Source organism: Odocoileus virginianus, chromosome 17 (assembly GCF_023699985.2).
Source record: "Odocoileus virginianus isolate 20LAN1187 ecotype Illinois chromosome 17, Ovbor_1.2, whole genome shotgun sequence".
Classification (NCBI taxonomy): Eukaryota; Metazoa; Chordata; class Mammalia; order Artiodactyla; family Cervidae; genus Odocoileus; species Odocoileus virginianus.
The window spans coordinates 13,836,740-13,852,770 of record NC_069690.1 but is presented as its reverse complement, the minus strand read 5'-3'; the positions used below and the strand labels follow the sequence as shown (position 1 = coordinate 13,852,770).

Below are 16,031 nucleotides of genomic sequence, written 5' to 3'. Positions count from 1 at the left end.
CATTACAGTTTTTAAAAAGATAATTAATTAATTAATTAATTTTTGACTGTACCACACAGCTTGTGGGATCTTTAGTTCCCTGACCTATGCCCCCTGCAGTGGAAGTGTGGAGCCCTAACCACTGGACTGCCAGAGAATTCCCTCTTTTATCCATTTTTAAATTGTTTTCTTATTATTGCCTTTCAAGAGTTCTATATATAATTGAGATACAAGTTCTTTATCATATAATCAATTACACATAGTTTCTTCTAGTCAAGGGCTAATATTTTAATTCTCTTAAGAGTGTCTTTCACTGTTAAGGAGGCTTTTTTTTTTTTTTTAAGGAAGCATTTTTAAAGTCCAATAAATCAATTTTTTTTTCTTTTATGTTTTGTGCATTTAGTGTCAGCTCTAAGAATTGTTTGCTGAACCCAAGGTAAAAATTCTCTGTTTTCCTCCCTAAGTTCGGAAGTTGAGAGATTAAATATACAAATGGATACTGGCCAAACCATAGATCAAAACAGACCTCTGATTACAGCGCTCAGTTGTGACTCAAACCTGATTCACAACTTTGACTTCCCAACCTAACCACAACCCCTGCAGCAACTGGTCAGACGTGGTCAGGACTTGATCAAGAGCTGCTAAATTGCTTCCCCCACTTCCAACTCTGGCCCAACCAAACAAAGCCAGATAAGGTCTCCAAACCAGTGACATGAGATAACCCACTTCCAGGAAGCCCACTTCCAGCTTCCTTAAGTGAAAGTCACTGGACAGTACCATGGAATTCTCCAGGCCAGAATACTGGAGTGGGTAGCCTTTCCCTCCTCCAGGGGATCTTCCCAACCCAGGAATCAAACCCAGGTCTCCCGCATTGCAGGCAGATTCGTTACCAGCTGAGCCACAAGGCAGCTTCCTTAGAACAACCTCAAACCAGGTCATCGCTGAGCCCTCTCTCTCTCTTTCACTATAAATCTTCCGAGTTTCTGCCATCACAAACAAATTATGGTGTCTGGTTCTCTTGATGTACTGAGCTCTGAGTAAACAGAGCTCTACTTGTTATCATTTAGGCAGTCTTCATTTATTTCCACATGATTTTAGCCTTTACATTTAGGTCTACGACACATTTTAAGTACACTTCTGTAAATGGTGTAAAGACTACGAATTGAAGTTCCTTTCTTTGGCATGTAGCTATCCAATGGTTCCAGTCCTATTTGCTGGGACAACTGGATTGCATTTAGTAAATGATGAAACACACCTCAACCTGTCAGCCTGGTTGTTCCCAACAAATAGTCAATAATTTGTTAGTTCAAACAAACTAAATGTGTGTGTGTGTATGATATATTTTTATTACATAAAAATAATACATTAAATATATAATATATTTTTTTCCCTCACAAAGATGGGAACTGCTTGGATCAGAGAAAGCTAAGGAATGTGTTCCACTGCAACAAAGATAAATGATCAACTCAATCAGATTTGCTCCTTTCAAAACTTGGGCTATAAAATAATCTGAGATTGCCCAGGTCTAAGTGAGAGAGGAAAGACAAAGCACCAAGAAAAGCCATATGCATCAGCGCACCCTAGAAACACTCTGACCCTGAAAGCTTTCCAGGTCCAAGGAGAATGTTGCAGAAACTGTTACCAAAATCACAGCAGAAAAATCACCTCTTGACCATTTTTCTGGTGGCCATGGGATCATGTCAGACTTGGCTTCTCCACCTATCTTCCACACTTAATTCCTGTATGAATCTGGGCTCAAGTTCTGTGCGAATAAAGAAGTGAGCCAATTTCAGAAGAGTGGCCTCAAAATAGTAATTTGCTTGCCTTTCCTGTGCTTGTCCTATTCTAATGGTGTGTCTTCCTGTATTTTAGGAGAACATTTCAGGGAAAGAACAGGACAATTGCTGAGAGTATGAGTCTCAAGACTGATTTGAAAATGAGTTTTGCTGTGTATGTTTTAAACACAGGAAAAGTCACCCCTAGGAATGAGCACAGGAGAGGAATGAACACTCAACTGCAGAAGAAAACAGAAAGAAAGCATCATGCATGCAACATCCGCCTGCTGAGTTCTGGAGGGGGAGTGACCAAGGCTGAGACTGAGAACAAAGTCTGCACTTATGAAAGCCATGGAGTATGACTGTATCTGCCTTCAACTTTCAAAAGGCTGTTCAGATGAGTCACACCCGGGAGATGTCTTTCTGATTTCTGTGAAATCATGGACCATCAGAGGCCTCTGTTACAGGACTTACTACCTCTGCTCCTCTTTGAACCACAGACAGTGAATATCTACGGTTGTCATGAATTCTCAGGAAGCACTGGCCTTCCTCAAAGGCGGGATTCAGACTGTTACAAATGTTCCAATTTGTTAAGTCCATAGAAAGCTCAGGTTCATGTACAAAATAAAGGTAACACAGAGGCTTCAGCTGCTGTTTTATTTGATAATGCTCACCGCCTTCAGTGCCTGGAAAAGCTCAACCTTACTTCAAGTCCACACAGGTTGAATTTAAAATGTTCTCAACAAAGGAGTCACAATGCTTTATGGAGTATCTCCTCAGGTGTTTCTGCATTTATAAACACTGAGGGAGGGTACATATTTTTTGGTGTGCATAAGACCCATCGAGTCACTGTCCCTGGAAGTGAAAAGAGAAACTAGATCTTACCGCCATGAGTGCTTCTGTTGATCACTGTATTAGGAAGTTACCAGTCCATCACTTCTGAACCCAGAGGTGTGAGATAAAATATGCCATCAAACTCCTTGAAGTGCACAATCAGGAGGCCCTCCATGGATAGATATGTCTGTGCAGTCGAGGTGGAATGATTCTGCTGTGTAGCGTTTCTGCCTAATTCCAGGCAGGTGAAGGACAACCATGTGAGAGAGCTGGCCACAAAGAACAGGCAGCATGGATGGTGTAAGAAGACTGAGGTCAGGGAACAAAATCAACAGTGGTTTTCATGTTTGCTGAGGTGGGAGGAGGTGGGGAAGGAGGAAGGGGAGGTTATTATTTTAGTATCTGGGGAAAGAGAGGTACCTTCTGATTTGCAGATGCCTGATTTATTAATTCCTATAGACACAGCAGGTGGGTCATTGCCCCTCTTTCCCTCTGCCTATCTTGAATATCCTGCATTCCACAAATAGATGCCCTGGCTTAGCAGACCTACTAGGAGCTGGTGCAGAAAGCTGTTTAACAGTTTGTTATCTTCACACCCTTTCTTGTGTTCACATTCAAGTGTCTCACTTCCCTTTCTGATTATGAATTCACACTTATTCAGGAAATTCCTTTTTCACAGGTGCATATGTGTCCTCTCTAATTTACTGCCACTTTCCCCTGCCTCCCCATTCTTATAATGGCTCCATAATCAAATCTTTTTCACAACCCCACTTCCATTTTTGAACCAATATACAATCAAACCTCTCTTTCTTCACTTTTCCTTTCAAAAGTCATGACTTTTGATGTTAACCATGACTAGAGACCAAAAAGGTGATATGCATGCACCTTGGAAAAGGAAATTCTGAGATAAAATCAGACAAAAGAAAATCAATGGTAACTTCTTTAAAAGTCCAGAAAAACAAAGTCCATTTCAGGGTCTTCTTAGAAATCTATATTCATTTACCTTCACTTCTTCTAGTCATAATTTTTAAAAATATATTTAGAGATATGCCAACATGTACACATAGATTAACTGCCCTCAATGGTCCCAAACAGAAAACAACCAAATTATTTATTGATACAACAATGGATAAATATAGTATACTCGTATGATGGAATATTTTTCAGCAATGAAAATGAAATAGGTCTAGAGTAGGATAATTAAATTGTTTCAAAATACCACTAGAGGGTTAAAGAAAGAGAGGGAATTTTAAGGGGGTCTGGGAGACTGTTCTAAGGTAATGACCACTCAAGAAAAGAATCCAGTAAGCTAGCAACAATCTACTCTACCTTGAAGTGAGATCAGGTGCATCTAAGCACTAGACACACTCAAGCCACAAGACCTTACAGTTAAAACACAAGACAACAGACATGGGGTCTGAATCTTGTTCCATGAAGTCAGAAATGCTGAAGAGCAGCATTTCTACATTTAGCTAAGACAGGAATAAAGATGAAAGGAGATAGAAACCAGGTAAAAGGGGACTTTATACTGAAACCTGAGATGAAATACCATATTCTAGAACATGTTACCACCCTTTTGCTAATATATACGATCTGAATAGCACCCTAACAGTCCTGGTTATATCATACAGGGATGGAGGAGAAATTAACTATATAAGCCTGCAACAGGGGCAGGGTAGGCATGCAGTTGTTAGCGCTCGACCCTTAGCCAGAGGTCCCACTCCACTAGCAGTCAGCCTCGCAGTGGTCCTGGCAGCAGAGAGTGTGGTGAAAGGTGGATCACGGCCTTCTCCCCAGGGCCCTCGGGGTCCTCCAGCCTCAGGACTGGCAGGTGAGTTGGGGCTCCCAGGGACAGGCTGAGAGCTGTACCTTGCAGAGCTCCAGAGCCCTCACCAGGGCCGCCCACTAGCCAGGCCCAGGCCGTGGTGAGAAGACCCAGACCAGGTACTGGATGAATGCTTCCAGGCAGGGTAACTGGCCTGACGGGGAGACCCTCCTCTTAGCCAGGGCCTGGGCCTGGGAAAACGAAAGTTGAGTCTTGGGACCTTGCCCTTTCTTGTCAAAACAGAGAATAACATTTGCTTTGGTGGGGGTTTACAGGGACAATGTGATCTGACCATGACCTGATACAGAGAAGTCTGCAATAACTAACCACACCCCTCTCCTCACATTTCCTATAAAAGGTCTTTGCTGAAAGCTTTCTGGGAGTTCAGGGTTTTTAAGGCATGAGCCACCCATCTCCTTGCATGGCCCTGCAATAAACCTCTCTCTGCTCCAAACTAATGTTTTGCTATTGTTTGGCCTCACTGTATGTCAGGCACACAGACCTAATGTTTGGTAACAAGACTTGATGTCTACTCAAGAAAGAGAAAATGATAGTCTTCTCCCCTCCCTACTCTTTCTTTGATTACAAAAATGTAGCCCTCTTTGTTCTTGGGGTTGCACTCACTGGCCTGCCCACTAGTATCTCTCACAAGCATCCTATGCTAGTAAACTCACTGTTTGCCAACTGCTTTGCCTCACGTGAGGAGACAAAACCTGAGCTTCAATAAGTCTGACACCAGATGAGCTGTTTTAACTGAAAGACAGTGGGCTTGAATCCCCTTCTGAACCAGGGATCTTGGGTTCAAATTCTAATCTGAGGCGCCGCTGGATTCCAGTCCTATTTGACAAGGAGTGTGGCTTCAGAGCCTGCTCAGAGCTCTTTCAGACACAGATCCAAACCACTCAATAAAACATACAATGTTAGGAACTAAATGGTTTGAAAATAGTAATGATTTTAAGGCAGTTTATAAAACACTCCTTTGATCTTTTGTGAGAAAACACGAAGACGCAATCCCTTAATCTATGTCAAAGAAAACAGTCAATGTTGACATTTAAGGAGAGACTGCAGGATTTTTAAACTGTGGTTGTAGTTTTAAATACACATTATATAGATTATATATATAGATATATGCATATACGCATTATACGCATTATAAAAATCATGTCTTAAGGAATAAGAAAAATTAGCAATTCCCCAAATTCAGATAATATAAAGATTTTTTAAATCTTTAACTTAAAAATCACTCTCAAAGCTTTCAATGGGCCTTTTCCAAACATATTTATGTGCTCTTCCTGCCTATTGAACTTCTGCTCCAGAAAATATAAAGGTTGACCACCACGGGCCTCTCCTCCAACTCATGGGCCCTCTGGCTCCTCAAATGGGCAGAAGGTGTGAGGTCCAGGTAGGGGCCCCACGGAGGCCTAGACCCAGTAGTGGGTCTCAAGGCCGCCTCCCGAGCCCCGGCTTTCTGAAATGGGATGTAGGTTTGGACACAGATGACCGGCAGGCACAGAAGACCTGAAAGTGTCTGCTCCACAGTGCTGCACCGTGGCCTCCGGGTCCTAGTATTTCAACCTGAAAGTCAACTTCAAGCTTTGCTTTGGACGGACCCTCCAGGCCAAGTGAACAGGACCACCAGGGAAGTCCCTGTGTGGACATGTCTTGAACCTCTTTGGGTAAAAACCAGGAAGTGAGCTGCAGCACTTTTCAGTGCCCACTACAAAGAGGGCACTTGAAAAAGCAAGAGAGTTCCAGAAAAGTATCTACTTCTGCTTTATTGACTACGCCAAAGCCTTCGACTGTGTGGATCACAGCAAACTAGAAAATTCTTATAGAGATGGGAATACAGACCACCTTACCTGCCTCATGAGAAACCTGTATACAGGTTAAGAAGCAACAGTTAGAACTGAACATGGAACAACAGACTGGTTCCAAATAGGAAAAGGAGTATGTTAAGGCTGTATATTGTTACCCTGCTTATTTAACTTATATGCAGAGTACATCATGCGAAATGCCAGGCTGGATGAAGCACAAGCTGGCATCAAGATTGCCAGGAGAAATATCAATAACCTCAGATATGCAGATGACACCACCCTTGTGGCAGAAAGTGAATAAGAACTAAAGAGCCTCTTGATGAAAGTGAAAGAGGAGAGTGAAAAAGTTGGCTTAAAACTCAATATTCAAAGAAACAAGATCATGGCACCTGGTCCCATCACTTCATGGCAAATAGATGGGGAAACAACAGAAACAGTGACAGACTTTATTTTGGGGGGCTCCAAAATCACTTCAGATGGTAACTGCAGCCATGAGATTAAAAGATGCTTGCTCCTTGGGAGAAAAGCTATGACCAATCTAGACAGCATATTAAAAAGCATAGACATTACTTTGCCAACAAAGGTCCATCTAGTCTAAGCTATGGTTTTTCCAGTAGTCATATATGGATATGAGAGTTGGACTATAAAGAAAGCTGAGCGCCGAAGAATTGATGCTTCTGAACTCTGCTTTTGAAGACTCTTGAGAGTCCCTTGGACTGCAAGGAGATCCAACCAGTCAATCCTAAAGGAAATCAGTCTTGAATATTCATCGTAAGGACTGATGCTGAAGCTGAAACTCCAGTACTTTTGCCACCTGATGGGAAGAACTGGCCCATTGGAGAAGACTCTGATGCTGGGAAAGATTGAAAGCAGGAGAAGGTGATGACAGAAGATGAGATGGTTGGATGGCATCACCGACTCGATGGACATGAGTTTGAGCAGGCTCTGGGAGTTGGTGATGGACAGGGAGGCCTTGTGTCCTGCAGTCCATGGGGTCACAAAGTCAGACACGATTGAGCAACTGAACTGAAATGAACAAAGAGGAAAGCTTCGTGGTTGGTTTGTTTCTCTGAATTTTGGACATGCAGCTCTAATCTACATTCTGGTGACCAGTAAGGCTGTCCAGAGAGCAGGACTCTGTAGCAAGACCAAAGCAAGGATGCCTGGACATTTTCCCATGATGACCCAGCAGACCCAGTGGGAATGGAAGGCTCTGTAGAAGACAGAGTTCTGAAGAAATTTCCCTAACAAGCCCCAATAACAATCCCTGTGGTTTTGGAGGAAGACCACACTCACTCCTGCCAGCAAGTGCTGTCCATGTGCATTCAGTCTCTGGCTTCCCACAGAGTCCTACTGAGACTGAATCTCAGACCATGGGGCACCAAGTAACTGTGTGCACTGACATCCGGTCACATCCTAGGGGTCATCTGATCCACTGAATCACACAGTGAAGGTACAGAGTAGAATTCCATTGTAAAATGGAACTCATTTATATAAGACTGGACACAAGCGGGTCTGCAAGACCAAACCAAGTTACAAAAGCAGGCAACTCGGACTCCCATAGCATCTCCATCCACTATCTCACTGGCTTTCCCTCCACTCACAGCACCACCTTCAACCAGAACGGATGGTTGCTGTCCTCTGCCCCACTCAGGTAGCCCTGCAGACAATGCCAGAGGGAACTTCTCTAGGTCAGCAAACAATCATTGGGGTGGAATGAGAGATCTTCAAGGACTAAGACCCCACAGGAATAAAAGTTTAGCCCCGTGAGGTAAAGACTCCCATCCCACTGAGATGGGCAGAACTTGGAGGAGTTGATGGGAGAAGGAAGGCTGCTATAATTGCCACCTGAGGCCTAAGGTCAGCTCCAGAAGTGGGTCAGTAGCAGCCAGGATTTGTGCTAATTGATGTTTCTTTCTCCCCGACTGCTTCTGATGAGAAGATTGGGGATTGATGACATTTTTGGTTTCAGATGAGCATTTGACTGAATTGACACCAAGGTACGGTAGCTTCATTTACTATGTTGGGGACATTAACCCTTCACCCACAGGAAAGATAAGAACAGATGCTTGGGAGGGTGAGAAGATGTGTTGTGAACATCTTCCCTCTGGGATCCATTCTCCATCCTGTTCTGGGCCCAAGAGGCTGACTGGATGATATCATCACCTGAATTCTGGTTGATTTCATCCATGGAGACAATGACTGAAAATGAGCAGGAAGGAGAGTAAAGCAAGGCTTTTTTTTTTTTTTTTTTCCATTTATTTTTATTAGTTGGAAGCTAATTACTTTACATCACTGTAGTGGTTTTTGTCATACATTGAAATGAATTAGCCATGGATTTACATGTATTCCCCATTCCGGTCCCCCCTCCCACCTCCCTCTCTACCCGATCCCTCTGGGTCTTCCCAGTGCACCAGGCCCGAGCACTTGTCTCATGCACCCAACCTGGGCTGATGATCTGTTTCACCCTAGATAATATACATGTTTCGATGCTGTTCTCTTGAAACATCCCACCCTCACCTTCTCCCAGAGTCCACAAGTCTGTTCTATACATCTGAGTCTCTTTTTCTGTTTTGCACATAGAGTTATCATTACCACCTTTCTAAATTCCATATATATGTGTTAGTATACTGTATTGGTCTTTATCTTTCTGGCTTACTTCACTCTGTATAATGGGCTCCAGTTTCATCCATCTCATTAGAACTGATTCAAATGAATTCTTTTTAATGGCTGAGTAATATTCCATGGTGTATATGTACCACAGCTTCCTCATCCATTTGTCTGCTGATGGGCATCTAGGTTGCTTCCATGTCCTGGCTATTATAAACAGTGCTGCAATGAACATTGGGGTGCACGTGTCTCTTTCAGATCTGGTTTCCTTGGTGTGTATGCCCAGAAGTGGGATTGCTGGGTCATATGGCAGTTCTATTTCCAGCTTTTTAAGAAATCTCCACACTGTTTTCCATAGTGGCTGTACTAATTTGCATTCCCACCAACAGTGTAAGAGGGTTCCCTTTTCTCCACACCCTCTCCAGCATTTATTGCTTGTAGACTTTTGGATAGCAGCCATCCTGACTGGCGTATAATGGCACCTCACTGAGGTTTTGATTTGCATTTCTCTGATAATGAGTGATGTTGAGCATCTTTTCATGTGTTTGTTAGCCATCTGTATGTCTTCCTTGGAGACATGTCTGTTTAGTTCTTTGGCCCATTTTTTGATTGGGTCATTTATTTTTCTGGAGTTGAGCTGGAGGAGTTGCTTGTATATTTTTGAGATTAATCCTTTGTCTGTTGCTTCGTTTGCTATTATTTTCTCCCAATCTGAGGGCTGTCTTTTCACCTTGCTTATAGTTTCCTTTGTTGTGCAAAAGCTTTTAAGTTTCATTAGGTCCCATTTGTTTATTTTTGTTTTTGTTTCTAAAATTCTGGGGTGTGGGTCATAGAGGATCCTGCTGTGATTTATGTCGGAGAGTGTTTTGCCTATGTTCTCCTCTAGGAGTTTGATAGTTTCTGGTCTTACATTTAGATCTTTAATCCATTTTGAGCTTATTTTTGTGTATGGTGTTAGAAAGTGCTCTAGTTTCATTCTTTTACAGGTGGTTGACCGGTTTTCCCAGCACCACTTGTTAAAGAGGTTGTCTTTTTTCCATTGTACATCCTTGCCTCCTTTGTCGAAGATAAGGTGACCATAGGTTCGTGGATTTATCTCTGGGCTTTCTATTCTGTTCCATTGATCTATATTTCTGTCTTTGTGCCAGTACCATACTGTCTTGATGACTGTGGCTTTGTAGAATAGTCTGAAGTCAGGCAGGTTGATTCCTCCAGTTCCATTCTTCTTTCTCAAGGTTACTTTGGCTATTCGAGGTTTTTTGTATTTCCATACAAATTGTGAAATTATTTGTTCTAGTTCTGTGAAAAATACCATTGGTAGTTTGATAGGGATTGCATTGAATCTATAGATTGCTTTGGGTAGCATAGCCATTTTGACAATATTGATTCTTCCAATCCATGAACACGGTATATTTCTCCATCTGTTTGTGTCCTCTTTGATTTCTTTCATCAGTGTTTTATAGTTTTTTATGTATAGGTCTTTTGTTTCTTTAGGTAGATATACTCCTAAGTATTTTATTCTTTTTGTTGCAATGGTGAATGGTATTGTTTCCTTAATTTCTCTTTCTGTTTTCTCATTGTTAGTGTATAGGAATGCAAGAGATTTCTGTGTGTTAATTTGACATACCACGCAAATTCTTTAGCAACGCAGGAACATAGACCTGAGTGTCAACATACAGGCTGTCCAAAGTCACACCGAACACATAGACCCATCGCAAAACTCATTACTGGACACTCCATTGCACTCCAGAGAGAAGAAATCCAATTCCACGCACCAGAACGCTGACACAAGCTTCCCTAACCAGGAAACCTTGACAAACCAATCGTCCAACCCCACCCACTGGGTGAAACCTCCACAATAAAAAGGAACCACAGACCACAAGAATACAGAAAGCCCACTCCAGACACAGCAATCTAAACAAGATGAAAAGGCAGAGAAATACCCAACAGCTAAAGGAACATGAAAAAAGCCCACCAAGTCAAACAAAAGAGGAGGAAATAGGGAATCTACCTGAAAAAGAATTTAGAATAATGATAATAAAAATGATCCAAAATCTTGAAAACAAAATGGAGTTACAAATAAATAGCCTGGAGACAAAGATTGAGAAGATGCAAGAAATGTTTAACAAGGACCTAGAAGAAATTTTAAAAAGTCAATTAAAAATTAATAATGAAATAAATGAGATCAAAAACACTCTGGAGGGAACCATGAGTAGAATAACAGAGACAGAAGATAGGATAAGTGAGTTAGAAGATAAAATGGTGGAAATAAATGAAGCAGAGAGGAAAAAAGAAAAAAGAAACAAAAGAAATGAGGACAACCTCAGGGACCTCTGGGACAATGTGAAACACCCCAACAGTCGAATCATAGGAGTCCCAGAAGAAGAAGACAAAAAGAAAGGCCATGAGAAGTTACTCGAGGAGATAATAGCTGAAAACTTCCCTAAAATGGGGAAGGAAATAGCCACCCAAGTCCAAGAAACCCAGAGAGTCCCAAACAGGATAAACCCAAGGCAAAACACCCCAAGACACATATTAATCAAATTAACAAAGATCAAACACAAAGAACAAATATTAAAAGCAGCAAGGGAGAAACAACAAATAACACACAAAGGGGTTCCCATAAGGATAACAGCTGATCTATCAATAGAAACCCTTCAGGCCAGAAGGGAATGGCAGGACATACTTAAAGTAATGAAAGAGAATAACCTACAACCTAGATTACTCTACCCAGCAAGGATCTCATTCAGATATGAAGGAGAACTCAAAAGCTTTACAGACAAGCAAAAGCTGAGAGAATTCAGCACCACCAAACCAGCTCTTCAACAAATACTAAAGGATCTTCTCTAGATAGGAAACGCAGAAAGGTGGTATAAACGTGAACCCCAAACAACAAAATAAATGGCAACGGGACCATACCTATCAATAATTACCTTAAATGTAAATGGGTTGAATGCCCCAACCAAAAGACAAAGGCTGGCTGAATGGATACAAAAGCAAGACCCCTATATATGCTGTCTACAAGAGACCCACCTCAAAACAAGGGACACATACAGACTAAAAGTGAAGGGCTGGAAAAAAATATTCCAAGCAAGGCTTTTTTTTTTAAAAAAAAATTGCCCATTTTACAACCATATTTTGCTCTGCCATTTTTTATAGTCCTTTGTTCATGTATTCGAGTTCGCCTCTGTCACAGGATTCCCAGCATCTAGAACAGCTAGTTTCACACACAGGCATAGTTTCTTCTTAGACGGGAGGCCTTCCTTGCAGTTATCATCCTTCTGAATATACAGATGTGTTTCCATCCTGGAGGCTGGAGAGAGCATAAGGGTCTCTGCAACAGTTGTCCCAGTCACCCTTAATCTCAAACGTGACCTCCCTTGGACTGATCTCAAACATGACCTCCCTTGGAGTGATCTCAAATTGACTTTCCTTAGAGTGATCTCAAAAGTGACCTCCCTTCCCAAGTTTGGAGCAGACATCTCCGTCCAACCTGATGTGTTCATCCAGCTCCTCAGATATCTTGTTGCTCTGGACCGTACCCTTTGCTTCCTCACTTGTTTCAGGAGCTTTGTCTGCTGTGTTTATTAAAAGGTCAACCCCTTGTGGGAGTGATCCTTTTTTAAAAAGACCTGGCATAGCTCTGCCACATGGGTCTCCTCATGTTCCAAATACAGTGCACTCTAATCTCTAAAGTGCCTTCCACACCCTAAGTCCAGGAAGCCCCCAGAGAGTCACAAGGGAAGTTAGGTGGGGGATTTTCCCTGACCTCCTGCACTGCTCTTTGCTTTTGGATATCATCGCAAACCACTCTATTAAATATCATCATCAAAACACTCTATTCCTGAATGTAAGGGTAAAGAGTGGGGAGGCCCCTGCAATCCAAGCAGCGAGTCAGAAAGTGGACCAAGAAAATCCAGAAAAAATTCCTGGGCAATTTTTGTCCTTTCAGTGATTTTTTTTTTTCTTCTCATATTAGTCTCTGTTGTCATTGTGGGAATTCTTAGTTTCATCAGTCATGACATGTTGCATCTTTTTAAATGTACTTTTTCATGGTTTTCTTAGTTATTGCCTGGGAGATGTTTCGTGTGCGTGCTTAGTCATTCAACCATGTCCAACTCTCTGCAGCCCCACGGACTGTAGACTGCTAGACTCCTCTGTTGGTGGAATTTCACAAGCAAGAATACTGAGCAGGTTGCCATCTCCTTCTCCAGGGGATCTTCCCCACCCAGGGATCGAACCCCATGTCTTGCCTCTCCTGCATTGGCAGGCGGAACATGCTATTAAAAATGCAAGAAGAGCTCTTCCTGCCATCTTTCAGTACTGCCATAATGGTGCACGAATGTCCTGGTTGATGCTCTGGAGTACCAACAATGGCAAAAGGAAAGAGGTAAATGACAGGTTCCAATCAGGCCATGCTCCAAAGTCATCATCAGGTTTCTAACTATGATGATGAAGCATAGTTACATTGGCGAATTTGAAATCATTGATAATCACAAGGCTGGTAAAACTGTGGACCTCACAGGCAGGCTGAATAAGTGGCAAGTGGTCAGCCCAAGATTTGATGTGCAACTCAAAGAGCTAGAAAAATGACAGAATAACTTTCTCCCATCCTGTCTGTTTGGTTTCATTGTTCTGACAATCTCAGCTGACATCACGGACCATGAAGAAACAAGACGAAAACACACAGGAGGGAAAATCCTTGGATTCTTTTCCTAGGGATGTACTACGTGTATGCAAATAAAATGCCTCAATGGTTAAAAAAAAAAAAAGATAAAAATGCAGGTCTTCCTAATGAAATAAAGAAAGCAGATGATTTTAAAAAATTCTTTAAAAATCAAAGTATAGTTTATTTACAATATTTTCTTAGTTACACGTGTTCAACATAGTAATTCAATTTTTTACAAATTATGTTCCATTTGGTATTACAAAATAACGCCTGTATTTCTCTGTGTTGTATATACTTGTTGCTTATTTGTGTCATACACAGTAGTTTGCACCTCTCAATCCCATGCCCCTTCCCCTCTCTCTCCCCACTAGTAACCACTAGTTTGTTCTCTGTATCTGTTTCTGTTTTGTTTGTACACTTGTTTGGCTTATTTCTTAGATTCTACATATATTTGATGAATATCTTGGACAGTAAGGAGATCAAACCAGTCAATCCTAAAGGAAATCAACCCTGAATATTCATTGGAATGACTGGTGCTGTAGCTGAAGCTCCAATACTTTGGCCACCTGATGTGAAGCGCCAACTCATTGGAGAAGACCCTGATGCTGGGAAAGACTGAAGGCAGGAGGAGAAGGGGACGACAGAAGATGAGATGGTTGGATGGCATCACCGACTCAATGGTCATGAGTTTGAGCAAACTCCAGAAGATTGTGAAGGACAGGGAAACCTGGCGTGCTGCGGTCCATTCATGTTGGTGCAAATGGCAGAATTTCATTCTTCTTTTATGGCTGAGGAGTATTCCATTGTGTATATATGTACCACATCTTCTTTATTCATTCATCTATTGATGGACACATAGGTTGTTTCCATATCTTGGCTGTTACAAATAATGCTGCTATGAACATTGGGATGCATGTATCTTTTCGAATTAGTGTTTTTGTTTTCTTTGGATATAAACCCAGGAGTGGAACTGCTGAGTCATACAACAATACATACATACAGGTTTTTTTGAGACGCTGCCACACTGTTTTCCATAATGGCTGCACTAGTTTACATTCCCACCAACAATGCACAAGGGTTCCCTTTTCTCCACATCCTTGTCAAAATTTGTTATTTGTATTATACTTTTGATGATAGCTTCCCTGGTGGCTCAGATGGTAAAGCGTCTACCTCCAATGCGGGAGACCCGAGCTCAACCCCTGGGTTGGAAAGATCCCCTAGAGAAGGAAATGGCAACCCACTCCAGTACTCTTGCCTGGAAAATTCCATGGGCTGAGGAGCCTGGTAGGCTACAGTCCATGAGGTCGCAAAGAGTCGGACACAACTGAGCAACTTTATTTACTTACTTTGATGATAGCTATTCTGACAGGTGTGAGATGATATCTCATTGTGCTTTTAATTTACATTTCTATAATAATTCCATGATGATTAGTGGGGCTTCCAAGGTGGCACTAGTGGTAAAGAACCTGCCTGCCAATGGAGGAGACGTAAGAGATACAGGTTCGATCCCTGGGTTAGGAAGATCCTCTGGAGGAAGGCATGGCAACCCACTCCAGTATTCTTGCCTGGAGAATCCCATGGACAGAGGGGCCTGGCAGGCTACAGTCCATGGGGTCGCAAAGAGTCAGACACGGCTGAAGTGACTGAGCCCACATGCAGTGATTAGTGATGCTGAGTATCTGTTCACGTGCCTAATAGCCATTTCTACGTCTTCTTTGGGAAAATGTCTACTCAGGTCTTCTGCCCTGAAATTAATGTTTACATCTCTTTGGTCTCCTTAAACCTGGAAGAAACAGAGAAAAGCATAGAGTTCATCTGGATACTTTTTAGGTACCTATGACATATCAAGCTGTACAACAAGCAATTGGACACAATAAAAATATTTTGAGCTCAGATAAAAATTATAGCCCATTAAAATGTAATCAAATGAGTGTATTGATTATCTACTAAAATTTTAAGTTTTATTCTGAAATACTGCTATTAGTGCACAAAGCTGGTATGCAGTAATGAGTAGCATGTGGCAAACCAACATTTCCACTGAGAACAGTTAGAAAAGGCCATTATCATACATAAAACATCTGTCTGAAGGCAATTTAAAGCTGAGGCAACCAGCTTTGCTTTGTTTTAGACAAATTAGAGATTTGCAAATACAAATCAGAAATAAACAAAACTGTCAAAACTCTCCTTGAGTAGCTAAGTCTCTAACTGGATTAAGATAATCATATGTTACTCTGTTGGCCTTGCAAAGAAGAGCATGAATCTTCTTGAGAGGAAGACAGTATCATCTAGATCCTCTATACCTTTTTTCATACAGTGTCTAGGATTTAACTGAAAATTACCTGGTATGCCAAAATACAGGACTGTATGGTGAAGACCAAGAAGGAAAAAAACATACAACAGAAACAGACCATAGTTAATCCAAATAATGGAATTATCAGACAAGCTATTATTTCTGTGCATAAGAAAAAGAGGAAAAGAGGGAGAAAAAAATCATCAAAGAATTGACAGACTCCAGTAGGAATTCT

The 16,031-nt window shown here is 41.7% G+C and overlaps 1 protein-coding gene and 1 pseudogene across 3 annotated transcripts in view; one reads left to right on the top strand and one right to left on the bottom strand.

The window, feature by feature from the left end:
* The first annotated feature begins 1,383 nt into the window (after positions 1-1,383).
* Positions 1,384-6,039, top strand: LOC110142847 (schlafen family member 5-like; annotated as a pseudogene).
* Positions 6,040-10,292: 4,253 nt separating this feature from the next.
* LOC110142890 (ribonuclease SLFN12) overlaps positions 10,293-16,031 on the bottom strand; it is a 36,947-nt gene continuing 31,208 nt past the window's right edge. For all 3 annotated transcript variants that reach the window (XM_070478666.1, XM_070478667.1, XM_020902310.2), the window contains one exon: positions 10,293-15,289. The gene's annotated coding sequence lies outside the window, so the exon portion shown is untranslated. The remainder of the gene's footprint in view (positions 15,290-16,031) is intronic.